Source organism: Palaemon carinicauda, chromosome 31 (genome assembly GCF_036898095.1).
Source record: "Palaemon carinicauda isolate YSFRI2023 chromosome 31, ASM3689809v2, whole genome shotgun sequence".
NCBI lineage: Eukaryota > Metazoa > Arthropoda > Malacostraca > Decapoda > Palaemonidae > Palaemon > Palaemon carinicauda.
Window position 1 is genome coordinate 80,953,577 of NC_090755.1, and position 12,500 is coordinate 80,966,076.

General features: G+C 24.4%; 1 protein-coding gene across 1 annotated transcript in view; it reads right to left on the minus strand.

Annotated features, from left to right (window-relative positions):
* Nucleotides 1–12,500, minus strand: part of synr (sayonara) — a 105,778-nt gene that overhangs the window by 14,273 nt on the left and 79,005 nt on the right. The window lies entirely within an intron of this gene.

Genomic DNA, 12,500 nt, shown 5'->3' on the forward strand with positions numbered 1-12,500 from the left:
TATTACTTAAATTGGCACCGGGTGTATGTTTTGGAATGTTAAAATGGGAAAAGGTTTTGGAATGTTAACATGGGAAATGTTTTGGAATGTTAACATGGGAAAATGTTTTGGAATGTTAACATGGGAAAAGGTTTTGGAATGTTAACATGGAAAAATGTTTTGGAATGTTAACATGGGAAAATGTTTTGGAATGTTAACATGGGAAAATGTTTTGGCATGTTAACATGGGAAAATGTTTTGGCATGTTAAAATGGGAAAATGTTTTGGAATGTTAGAATGAGAAAATGTCTAGGAATGTTAAAATGGGAAAATGTCTAGGAATGTTAAAATGAGAAAGTTTTGGAATGTTAAAATGGGAAAATGTTTTGGAATGTTAAAAGGGGGAAAATGTATAGGATGTTAAAATGTGGAAATGTTTTGGAATGTTAAAATGGGAAAATGTCTAGGAATGTTAAAGTGGGAAAATTTTTTGGAATGTTAAAATGGGAAAATGTCTAGGAATGTTAAAATGAGAAAATATTTTGGAATGTTAAAATGAGAAAATGTCTAGGAATGTTAAAATGGGAAAAAGTTTTTGAATGTTAAAATGAGAAAATGTCTAGGAATGTTAAAATGGGAATATGTTTTGGAATGTTTGAATGGGAAAATGTCAAGGAATGTTAAAAAGGGAAAATGTCTAGGAATGTTAAAATGGGAAAATGTCTAGGAATGTTAAAATGGGAAAATATTTTGGAATGTTAAAATGGGAAAATGTCTAGGAATGTTAAAATGGGAAAATGTTTTGGAATGTTAAAATGGGAAAATGTATTGGAATGTTAAAATGTGAAAAATATTTTGGAATGTTAAAACTGGTAACTAAGTTACATATGTTATGTGAAAGTGATATTTCGAGATTAAAAGTATATTTGAATTATTACTTAAATTAATTTGGAATGGGGAATTTAATATAAAATTTCACACATGAATATTTTCAAGATTTTCCATTTTAGTAATTTTAATGAATTTCACCTTTTAGTATTTTGAGAAAAAAATATTTTGATTAAAATATCCATTTTAGATATTTTGATTAAAGTGTCTATTCAGTATACAGCTTTATAATTTGGTTTAATTAAAAAAAAAGGCTACATATTTTAATACTATAAGCATAGTGGAACTCTAAAAGCAGGAAAAAAAAACTTTTTTTTTTTATAAAATTAAATAAGTTATGAAATTTGGTTTAATTAAAAAAACCACTACACATTTTAATACTATAAGCATAGTGGAACTCTAGAAGCAAGAATTTTTTTTTTTTTATAAAATTGAATAAGTTATTATGAAGTTTTAGTTATAGGCTCTAAACTAATGTATTTTGTGAATTAAATTTTATTTATAGTTTTATATTTTTTCAATTATAATTATATAGAATTAAATTGGGTAAATTAACTGATATTAAGCAATTCTTAAATTAGTTATTTATCTTAATAACTGTAGGATAAATAATATTGAATCTTAATATTGACTCCATATATTTCAATTTACGTTTTATGAAAAAAAAATAAATAAATTAATATCAAAATTTAATTTTTACTGTTTTATACAGAATACGAAATTTAACATACGAATGAATTAATATCAAAATTCTATTTTCTGTTTTATACAGTATACGAAATTTGACATACGGATAAATTAATCTCAAATTGTATATGAAATCCGTTTTATACCGAATACGAAATTTAACATACGGATAAAATAATATTAAAACTTATTTTACTGTTTTATACAGAATACGAAATTTAACATACGGGTAAATTAATATCAAAATTAAATTTTCTGTTTTATACAAGATACGAAATTTAACATACGGATAAATTAAAGTCAAAATTAAATTATCTATTTTATACAAAATACGAAATTTAACATACGGATAAATTAATTTCAAAATAAAATTTTCTGTTTTTATACAGAATACGAAATTTGACATACGGATAAATTATCAAAATTACATTTTCTGTTTTTATACAAGATACGAAATCTGACATACGGATAAATATCAAAATTAAATTTTCTGTTTTATACAGAATACGAAATTTAACATACGGGTAAATTAATATAAAAAATTCTATTTTCTGTTTTATACAGAACACGAAATTTGACATACGGATAAATTAATATCAAAATTAAATTTTCTGTTTTATACAGAATACGAAATTTAACATAAGGATAATTGATATCAAAATTCAATTTTCTGTTTTATACAGAATACGAAATTTAACATACGGATAAATTAATATCAAAATTCAATTTTCTGTTTTATACAGAATACGAAATTTAACATAAGGATAAATTAATATCAAAATTCAATTTTCTGTTTTATACAGAATACGAAATTTAACATAAGGATAAATTAATATCAAAATTAAATTTTCTGTTTTATACAGAATACGAAATTTAACATACGGATAAATTAATATCAAAATTCAATTTTCTGTTTTATACAGAATACGATATTTAACATACGGATAATTGATATCAAAATTCAATTTTCTGTTTTATACAAATTACGAAATTTGACATACGGATAAATTAATATAAAAATTCAATTTTCTGTTTTATACAGAATACGAAATTTAACATAAGGATAAATTAATATCAAAATTCAATTTTCTGTTTTATACAGAATACGAAATTTAACATAAGGATAATTAATATCAAAATTCAATTTTCTGTTTTATACAGAATACGAAATTTAACATAAGGATAATTGATATCAAAATTCAATTTTCTGTTTTATACAGAATACGAAATTTAACATAAGGATAAATTAATATAAAAATTCAATTTTCTGTTTTATACAGAATACGAAATTTAACATAAGGATAAATTAATATAAAAATTCAATTTTCGGTTTTATACAGAATACGAAATTTAACATAAGGATAAATTAATATTAAAATTCAATTTTCTGTTTTATACAGAATACGAAATTTAACATACGGATAAATTAATATCAAAATTCAATTTTCTGTTTTATACAGAATACGATATTTAACATACGGATAATTGATATCAAAATTCAATTTTCTGTTTTATACAAATTACGAAATTTGACATACGGATAAATTAATATAAAAATTAAATTTTCTGTTTTATACAGAATACGAAATTTAACATAAGGATAAATTAATATCCAAATTCAATCTTCTGTTTTATGCAGAATACGAAATTTAACATAAGGATAAATTAATATCAAAATTCAATTTTCTGTTTTATACAGAATACGAAATTTAACATAAGGATAATTGATATCAAAATTCAATTTTCTGTTTTATACAGAATACGAAATTTAACATAAGGATAAATTAATATCAAAATTCAATTTTCTGTTTTATACAGAATACGAAATTTAACATAAGGATAAATTAATATCAAAATTCAATTTTCTGTTTTATACAGAATACGAAATTTAACATAAGGATAAATTAATATCAAAATTCAATTTTCTGTTTTATACAGAATACGAAATTTAACATAAGGATAATTGATATCAAAATTCAATTTTCTGTTTTATACAAATTACGAAATTTGACATACGGATAAATTAATATAAAAATTCAATTTTCTGTTTTATACAGAATACGAAATTTAACATACGGATAATTGATATCAAAATTCAATCTTCTGTTTTATACAGAATACGAAATTTAACATACGAATCAATTAATATCAAAATTTAATTGTCTATAAAATCTGATTTTATTCAGAATACGAAATTTAACATATAGATAAATTAATATAAAAATTCAATTGTCTTTAAAATCTGTTTTTATACAGAATACGAAATTTGACTTAAAGCCTTTTTGTTAATCTCAAATTTAGATCAATATTTTTATTACAATATGAAAATTTCATGGAAAACGTTTCACTATGATTATCTTATATGTTAAATATCCTTAAAATCAAAGAATTACTAATATATTTACCCGAGTTCCTGTAAATATACTCTTGGAGCATATATACAGGAAAAATATCTTAAAAATCAAAGAATTACTAATATATTTACCCGGGTTCCTGTAAATATACTCTTGGAGCATATATACAGAAAAAATATCTTAAAAATCAAAGAATTACTAATATATTTACCCGAGTTCCTGTAAATATACTCTAGGAGCATATATACAGGAAAAATATCTTAAAAATCAAAGAATTACTAATATATTTACCCGGGTTCCTGTAAATATACTCTAGGAGCATATATACAGGAAAAATATCTTAAAAATCAAAGAATTACTAATATATTTACCCGGGTTCCTGTAAATATACTCTAGGAGCATATATACAGGAAAAATATCTTAAAAATCAAAGAATTACTAATATATTTACCCGGGTTCCTGTAAATATACTCTTGGAGCATATATACAGAAAAAATATCTTAAAAATCAAAGAATTACTAATATATTTACCCGAGTTCCTGTAAATATACTCTAGGAGCATATATACAGGAAAAATATCTTAAAAATCAAAGAATTACTAATATATTTACCCGGGTTCCTGTAAATATACTCTAGGAGCATATATACAGGAAAAATATCTTAAAAATCAAAGAATTACTAATATATTTACCCGGGTTCCTGTAAATATACTCTAGGAGCATATATACTGAAACTTGTGTTTACCAATTTTAATTAATTACGATATGATATTTCACAATACTTCTGCTTAGTGATTAAACTCTATTGAAAAAAAAAAGTTTTATATTTTCTCATTACATTATTTATTTATTTTTGGTTTATTACCGTAATTAGTTTAAAAGTAACTTTAATCGATAAATAGAAAAAAATGGGAAAATATATCACCAAAAAATTACAAACTTTTCTAAAATTAAAAATAATTTATATAAATCTCATCATTGTATGACCAATTTTGAGATTAATATATTAACTTCATCAAGTATAACCTTGCTTTGATAATTAGCTTATTACTGAGATTATATTTATTTGATAATTAGCTTATTATTGAGAATATATATTTGATAATCAGCTTATTATTGAAAATACATTTAATTGATAATTAGCCTATTATTGAGAATATATTTATTTGATAAGTAAATTATTATTGAAATATATTTATTTGATAATTAGCTTATCATTGGGAATGTATTAATTGATAATTAGCATATTATTGAGAATATATCTATTTGATAATTAGCTTATTATTGAGAATGTATTTATTTGATAATTAGCTTATTATTGAGAATGTATTTATTTGATAATTAGCTTATCATTGAGAATGTATTTATTTGATAATTAGCTTATTATGGAGAATGTATTTATTTGATAATTAGCTTATTATGGAGAATATATTTATTTGATAATTAGCTTATTATGGAGAATATATTTATTTGATTAATAGCTTATTATTGAGAATATAATTATTTGATAATTAGCTTATTATTGAGAATACATTTATTTGATAATTAGCTTATTATTAATATATTTATTTGATAATTAGCTTATTATTGAGATTATATTTATTTGACAAGCTTATTATTGAGAATATATTTATTTGATAATTAGCTTATTAATGAGAATATATTTATTTAATAATTAGCTTATTATTAAATTAACCTACCCCTAACAGACTTAAGTGTTGGTATCCCTGTCATAAAAAGGGCACTTAATATTTTTCTATCAAAAAAGAAAAAAAGGAAAAATCAAATGCCACTACACACTGCAAAAAAAAAAAAAAAAATACTTCAAATGCTGTAAAATGTATTGTACACAGCACAAAAAAAAATATCCTTTTAAACACGGCAAAAACGTTCTAAGCACTGCAAAAAAAGAAAAAAAAATGCAAAATTCTTTCTACACTGCAAAAACGCTTCTAGAAACTACGAAAAAAATCTCTTTTTCAGTCCCATGCAAAGAAGAGCCAAATTGCAGTCCAGTCTATTCCACTTCATCAGGAGATTCTTTCTTAAAAAAAGAAAAAAAAAAAAAAAGTGCAAATGTTTGATGGTGAAGTTTTTATTATTTATATTTATGCATTTATGTTATGCATATAAGTTTTTACTATTTATATTTAAGCAAATATGTTATGCATATAAGTTTTTGCTATTTATATTTATGCAAATATGTTATGCATATAATTTTTAACTATTTATATCTATACATATATGTTATGCATATAATTTTTAACTATTTATATTTATGCATAGTTTAATTCAATCTTGAATAAAAATTATGAATATCTATAATCATGCATGATATATTTACACTATACATAAATAGGGAAAGATCAAGGAGTAACAATATTACAGAAATGTAAGGAAATATGATTCATACTATGGGAGATCACTAAAAATATATTCAGATATTGATAAAGGGGAGGGGGGGAGGGAGGAGGAGGACTGCAGAAATGTACTTTAGACTATAAAAAAGGGAAATAAAATTTGTGCAAGGGGAGATCACAGAGAATATATATAAATATTAATAAAGAGGGTTGGGGCACTGCAAAAAATTGCATTTGAGACTAGCAATAAATGTGAGACTATAAACTTTATGCAGGGGGAGATCACAGTATATATATATATATATATATATATATATATATATATATATATATATATATATATATATATTTATATATAGTATATATATGCTTATATGCAGCATATATATATATATATATATAATATATATATATATATATATATATAATATATATATATATTATATACTGTATATATATAATATATATATAATATATATATATACTGTACATATATATATATATATATATATATATATATATATATGAGTGTATATATATAGTATATATATACATATATATATATATATATATATATATATATATATATATATATATATATACTGTACACACACATACACACACACACATATATATATATATATATATATATATATATATATATATATATATATATATAAACATAGTAATAAAGAGGTTTGGGGGCACACTTGAGACTAGCAAGAATTATAAGAAAATAAATATAATATCAAGGGGAAATTGCTGCGAAAAAATATCTAGATATTAATGGGGGTGGGGACATTTCTAAAAATACAGGAGGTGGGCATTCCTAAATTTCGAGGAGGGGAGGGGGGGGGGGGTTATGTCACACTTCACCATCAATCCAAGCTCTAGCTGCCAGTGCTCGCTAGCTCGCCAACTCGGCCTCAGTGCTCTCTCTAGCTGTAATTATCGGGGAAAATTTAATTTGTTTTTTTACCTTGACGGGAGCCGGTGTGGAGAACAGACACCCCGACGGGTTGAGGAGCAAATAATGGAGATAAAAAAAAAGAAAGAAAACAAAAGTAAGAAGCCAGTGAGACACAGATGAGCTAATTTACATCTCTCGTTTAATGAACGAAATTATGAAATTGGATGATTTCGTCTGGAATATGAAACAATGATTATACTAGTCAAGTCTATCACCGGGAAAAAAGATGGATGCAGAATAACACTCGTTTATCTTTTCACTTGCTTTCATTATGTCAGGTTCGGGTTATGAATAAAGTTGCGTGGAAACTGGTTAGTGTCTCAAGTTAAAAAAAAAAAAAAAAAAAAAAAAAAATCCTACTTACAAAAACTAAAATAAAAATTCCTAATTTATTTATTAGCATTTAAAATGGAACCAATTTGATGAATTTTTTAACGCTAAATTTCAGTTAAAGAGCGACTTACTGCAATTGCATTCGTAAATTTGTTATTACAGGCCCAAAATACTGTATTTTCCCCATTTACAATTTTCATTCATTTATCTTAAAAGGGAAAAATACATTTTGGCAATACTTGCAATGTTGCTAAATTGCAGTAGAATAACGATTTATTGCAATTCAATTTATAAATTGAAGATTAGAGGCACTAAATACTGTATTTTCCCATTTAAAATTTATATTTGTTTATCTTGAATGGGAAAAATACAGTATTTTCTACCTTTTCATCACAAATTTACCAATGGAATTGCAACAAACCGCTATTTTACTGCAAATGATTAAAATTGCATTGGTCCTAATCTCTAAGAGATTAACACTCAAAACTATATAAAAGGGCCCACTAATTAGTAGTTTAATGATTCGCAGAGTAATTAGCTTTAGATCATTCACCTTCGTACTCAATCTGGCATTTGTGGTGTTTATATGATATAATTTTTCTTTTCTGTTAAGCCCAATATAGTCTGAGACAATAGTAAGGGACAAAATGAAAATGTTAAAAGTATACTTTGAGATGGAAAGCAGAAATGTACAGAGGAAAGTCAAATTACTTAAGGAATAAAAGGAAGATTGGCTAATTATATGCAATGCAATGTCAATTCAGCCAAAAAAAAAAAAAAAAAAAAAAAAAAAAAAAAAAAAAAAAAAAAAAAAAAAAAAACCACACACTAACAGTACTGTTATGAATTGGGCCAAAAAAAAATAGCATGAATAATGTACAATATCCCTACATTAAGGGGTCGGTTGCCTTGATAAATGTATAAAAGAATGTAAAATTACCCAAGAAACATTAGGAAGATTGGCTATCTCTATGTAATGTCAACTGAGCAAAAAAAAAAAAAAAAAAAAAAAAAAAACAGTACAGAAAAGAATAAGAATTGTAAATCAGACGTGAGGAATGTAAAGAAGACAGTAAAATTACCTAAGGAACAAAAGGAAGATTAGCTATTTATATGTAATGTCAAATGAGCAAATAAAAAAAAGAAAATAAAAAAAACCAAAAAAACAGGACAGCTAACAGGACTGTTATGAATTAGGCAACAAATAGCATACAGAAAAGAATAAGAAATGTAATTCAGATGTGAAGATTTTTAATAACACTTGTCATGCTGTTGGCAAACCCATTTCTCTGACATTTTCATTATGCAGACCAATAATAGGAACAGGGAACTATCCCCCCCTTTAAAAAAAAAAAAAAAATAAAATAAAAAAAAAATAAAAAAAAAAATAAATTCGATTTTCCATTTCGAAACTTTCGTGAGAGGAAAAAAAAGACCAAATATCAAAAAACTGGTGCAAATCTGTAACTGAAGTCTTTGATTCCGGACAAAAAGCAAAACTGTGTCACAGACCCAAAAAATTGAAAACACAGACAAAAAACGTTCAACCCAAAGTGTATGTACGTTTTTTTTTCTTTTTTTTTTTTCTGTATAAACCCACCCTCTTAATATCTAACGATGAAGCGTTGGTTTTCTGGCCCGGTCCATTCTCCAAGGCACGAGTCTGCATTGAAGGGTTTGGTAGAGTTGAAGTGGTTAAAAAATTGAAAAGTTGCATCGAAAAGTTCAAGTGGTTAAAAGAAATGGAAAATTTGCTTTGAAATGTTTGGTAAAGTTGAAATTAAAAAGAAAGGAACATTTGCTTTCAAGTGTTTGGAAAAGTTTAACTGGTTTTGGTAAAGTTCAAATGGTTAAAAAGCAAAATGGAAAATATGAATTGAAGTGTTTGGTAAAGTTGAGCTAATTTTGATAAGATTAAATTGGTTAAAAATGGAAAATTTGCTTTGAAGTGTTTGGTAAAGTTGAACTGGTTTTGATAAGGTTAAATTAGTTAAAACGGAAAATTTGCTTTGAAGTGTTTGGTAAAGTTTAACTGGCTTTGATAAGGTTAAATTAGTTAAAACAGGGAAACTTTACTTTGAAGTGTTTGGTAAAGTTTAGCTGGCTTTGATAAGGTTAAATTGGTTTAAAAAATGGAAAATTTGCTTTGAAGTGTTTGGTAAAGTTGAACTGGTTTTGATGAGGTTAAATTGGTTAAAAATGGAAAATTTGCTTTGAAGTGTTTGGTAAAGTTGAACTGGTTTTGATAAGGTTAAATTAGTTAAAACAGGGAAAATTTGCTTTGAAGTGTTTGGTAAAGATGAAGTTTCAAAAAATGGAAAATTTGCTTTAAAGCGTTTGGTAAAGTTGCAGTTAAAACAATGAAATTTTTTTGAAGTGTTTGATAAAGTTGAAGTTTAAAAAATGGAAAATTTGCTTAGAAGTGTTTGGTAAAGTTGAAGGATTTTTTTAAAAGTTAAATTGGTTAAAAAACAAAATAGAAAATTTGTATATAAGTGTTTATGGTAAAGTTGAACTGGTTTTCATAAGATTAAATTGGTTAAAAAAATATATAAAATTTCAATGGAAGGGTTTGGTAAATTTCAATTGGTTCTGGTAAAATTGAATTGGTTACAAAACAAAATGGAAAATTTGAATTGAAGGATTTAGTAAAGTTGAACTGGTTAAAAATGGAAAAATTGTATTGAAGTTTGGTAAAATTAAATTGGTTAATTGAACAAAATATAAATTTTCCATGGAAGAGTTTGGTAAAGTTGAATTGGTAAAAAAATAAAATGGAAAATTTGCATTGAAGAGTTTGGTAAAGTTGAATTGGTTTTGGTTACGTTTATTTAGGTTTGGTAAAGTTGAGTTGGTTAAAAAACCAAATGGAAAAATTGCATTGAAGGTTTTGGCAAAGTTGAATTAGTTAAAAACAAAATGGAAATTTTCCATTGAATGGATTTGGTAAAGTCGAATGTGTTAAAAACCAATGGGATTTAAAAAAAAAAATTGTAAAGTTAAATTGGTTAAAAATGTGTAATTTGCATTGAACGGTTTGGTAAAGTTGAATTGGTTGAAAACAAAATGGAAAATTTGCATTGGAGTTTTTGGTGAAGTTGAATTGGTTAAAAAAAATTAGAAAATTTGTATTAAAGGGTTTGATAAAATTGAATTGGTTACAAAAAAAAAAGGAGAAAATTGCATTGAAGGGTTTGGTAAAATGAATTGGTTAAAAAACAAAATAAAAATTGGTTAAAAATATAATGGAAATTTTGCATTGAATGGTTTGGAAAAATTGAATTGACTACAAACAGATTTTGGTAAAGTAGAATTGGTTAAAAAAGGAAAATGAAAATATATTGAAGTGTTTGGAAAAGTTGCATTGGCTAAAAAAACAGGTTTTGGTAAAGTGTAATTGGTTAAAAAAGGAAAATGGAATTTTTTAATTGAAGTGTTTGGTAAAGTTGAATTGGCTGAAAACAGGTTTTAGTAAAGTTGAATTGGTTACAAAAGGAAAAGGAAAAACTTGTATTGAAGGGTTTGGTAAAGTGGAATTGGCTAAAATCAGCTTTTGGTAAAGTTGAATTAGTTAAAAAATCAAAATTGAAAAATATGTATTGAAGTGTTTGATAAAGTTGAATTGGCTAAATACAGGTTTTGGTAAAGTTGAACTAATTAAAAAGCAAATTGGAAAATTGCATCAAAAGGCCTGATAAAGTCGAAGTGGTTAAAAATAAAAAATAAAAAACTTGCATTGAAGGGTTTGGTAAAGTTGAATTGGTTAAAAATAAAATGGAAAATTCGAGTTAAAGTGTTTGGTAAAGTTGAATTGGCTAAAAAACAGGTTTTGGTAAAGTTGAATTGGCTAAAAAAAAAAAAAAAACAGGTTTTGGTAAAGTTGAATAGGTTAAAAAACAAATTGAAAATTTCGCATTGAAGGGTTTGGTAAGGTTGAAGTGGTTAAAAAGCAAAATAGAAAACTTGCATTAAAAGGTCTGGTAAAATTAAAGTGGTTAAAAAACTAAAAAAACAGGTTTTGGTAAAGTTGAATTGTTTAAAAATATGGGAAACTTTGCATTGAAGGGTTTGGTAAAGTCGAAGTGGTTAAAAAGCAAAATAAAAAAAACTTGCATTAAAAGGTCTGATAAAGTTAAAGTGGTTGAAAAAAAAAAAGGAAAATTTGTAAGTCTATCTATCTATCTATCTGCTCCCTGCCGTTTTACACTGAAAGAGATCATGTTATAGGATGAAGGGTGTGTGAGAAAGATGAAATTACTCAATTCATGGCACGAAATTCTACATAGTTATGGTTCAACACTAAAATAGGACATATTATAATAGGAAAGATAAGTGTGAGAGACTAAAATCTGTCACTCAACTTCAAGTGTTTAGTTTAGCTTTTAACTTATGATGATGATAATAATAATAATAATAATAATAATAATAAAAACAACAATCATTATTTATTAAATTTTTATTATTATTATTATTATTATTATTATTATTATTATTACAGTATAATAACAACAATAATAATAATAATAATAATAATAATAATAATAATAATAATAATAGTAATAAAACAACGATCATTATCATTTATTAAATCAATATTATTATTATTATTATTATTATTATTATTATTATTATTATTATACTGTAATAATAATAATAATAATAATAATAATAATAATAATAATAATAATAATAATAATCATGATCATAATAATAATCATGATCATAATAATAATAATAATAATAATATGATTTGTGAAGTTATCCAATATGAGATTTCACTTTTCCTTGCTACTATTAACACTGAAATTTGTCACATAATATTTCTTAATATAAAACACAATGATGAACACAAACAGTCGTATTTGGAGTCTTCCTTGAAATCCACTAAAAAATTATTATCATTATTCCTATCAAATCAGAAAGTTTATTA